Source organism: Chiloscyllium plagiosum, chromosome 18 (assembly GCF_004010195.1).
Source record: "Chiloscyllium plagiosum isolate BGI_BamShark_2017 chromosome 18, ASM401019v2, whole genome shotgun sequence".
Taxonomy (NCBI): domain Eukaryota; kingdom Metazoa; phylum Chordata; class Chondrichthyes; order Orectolobiformes; family Hemiscylliidae; genus Chiloscyllium; species Chiloscyllium plagiosum.
In genome coordinates, this window is record NC_057727.1 from 2,318,030 (window position 1) to 2,320,128 (window position 2,099).

Here is a 2,099-nt window from a genome sequence, read left to right on the forward strand (position 1 = left end):
GGCAGGAGGCTCGAGGGGCTGAATGGCCTCCTGCTGTTCCTGCTTCTGATGGAGAGACTATCAGATTACCAAAGGAGAGAGGAAGATTAGCATTTCCATAATTCCTTCCATGACTTCAGACTGTCTCTGAGTGCTTTTACAAACCACCTTCCTGTCTACTTTTCATCACTTCAAGAGACACAGTGGAAAGTGTGATCAAGTGGGGAAATGTGTTAGGAAATCAGCAGATGGAGCTCAATGTCAGGAAGTGCGAGATGACACATTTCGGTTCAAGACGTAACAGAGGGACTAGTGCTGGAAGAAGACAAGAGCAGTGTGACTGAACACAGCGATCTCGGGATAAGGTCAATGTCTCCGGTTGGACAAAATCTGGGCATCCCTTGGTGTGCTTTCAGGAAGCGCTGAATACAAAAACCAAGGTGTGATTTTCAGGTGAGAGGGGAAAGACTTAGGAAGGACCTGAGGGGCAACTCCTTCACCCAGAGAGTGGTGTGTATGTGGAATGGGCTGAAAGAGAATGTAGTTGGGGCAGGTACAACAGTAATATTTAAAAAACATTTGGATAGATGCATGGATGGGAAGGATTTAGAGGGATATAGGCTAAATGTGGGAAATTGGAACTAGCTGAGTGGGCACCATGGTCAGTACGGATCAGTTTGGGCTGAAGGGCCTGTTTCCATGCTGTATTACTCTGTGACTCTGTAATTTTGCATTTCTAAGGTTTCTATTGGAGACCCATGTGCAACATCAGTTTTCTTTGCAATAGGAAGGAGAGAGAGAATGCACAGAGAGGACTGAGGAAACTAACAGGCTGGTGACGACAGCAACAAAACACAAATAAAAAGGTGAGACATTTTTTTGATTCAATAATGATAATTTGCAGGAAAAAAGCAGAACTTGTTCCATTACCACTCGAGATGTTAGGAAACACTTCCACACACTAAGGATGGCAGAGGTTTGGAATTCTCTTCCACAAACTGCAGAGGATGCTGAATCAGCTGGTCATTTTAAATCTGAGAGAGATACATTTTTGTTAAGCAAAGGGATATGGGCCAAAGGCAGGTGTGTGGAGTTAGGAAACAGCCATGATCTCATTGAATGGTGGAACAGGCCTGAGGGGCTGAATGGCCTACTCCAGTTCCAGTGTTCCCGAACCTTGCGCTGGCAGGTAGTTCTAGCTTACATGATGTCACATTTGCTGTCTCGCCTTTCTGGGGTGGCTCAGTGGTTAGCGCTGCTGCCTCACAGCACCAGGGACCCAGGTTCCAATCCAGCCTCAGGTGGGTTCCCTCCAGGTGCTCCGGTTTCCTTCACAATCCAGAGATGTGCAGATTTGGGTGGATTGGCCAAGGGGGATACAGGGCTGGGTCTGACTGGGATGCTCTTTGGAGGGTGAGTGTGGGTTGAATGGCTTGTTCCACACTGTAAGGATTCTGTGACAGTTTGCCCCATTCCTAGCTTTCACAAGAGGTCACAGATCTGAAACGTTTGTTTCACACGCACCACTCACCGGATGAATGTTCCCAGCAACTTCTGTTTTTATTTTGAATTACAGGATTATGCAACGGACGATCTTAAGATGATGAAAAGGCAGGACTAGGTACTGGTCAAACCAGGAGAGAGTGAGGACTACAGATGTTGGAGATCAGAGTCGAGAGTGTAGTGCGAGAAAAGCACAGCAGGTCAGGCAGCATCCAAGGAGCAGGAGAATCGATGTTTCGGGCATGAGCCCTTCTTCAGGCCAAAGCAGCCTGCTTCCTGAGGAGTCATGGAGAATATTGGAGACAGTTTAGAATTCTCCTGAGAAACATCTCCACACAGACAGAGTTGTGAGGGTGTGGTTCTCAGCCCCAGTTGTGATGCTATCCATAAACCCAACAATTCCAATGGTCTCACAGCCCACTGTCAACCTTCCAATTCCCAAACACCCTGGGGTCAAAAATCTGACACCTGTATCCGAACTCACACCAAGGACAGAATCGTACGTTATCTTTGCTCAGTCTGAGTTGAGTCGGGTTTTCTGGAGTGTGTCTGTCCATGTGTCTGTCTGTGTGTGGTGTCTGTGTGTGTGTACATGTGTGTTTGTATGTCTTGTGTCT

The 2,099-nt window shown here is 47.1% G+C and overlaps 1 long non-coding RNA gene across 1 annotated transcript; it reads left to right on the forward strand.

Annotated features, from left to right (window-relative positions):
• The first annotated feature begins 327 nt into the window (after window positions 1–327).
• Window positions 328–1,642, forward strand: LOC122559182. The gene is made up of 3 exons (XR_006314354.1): window positions 328–432; window positions 721–845; window positions 1,556–1,642. It is a non-coding gene; the product is annotated as an uncharacterized LOC122559182 (long non-coding RNA).
• The last annotated feature ends 457 nt before the right edge of the window (window positions 1,643–2,099 follow it).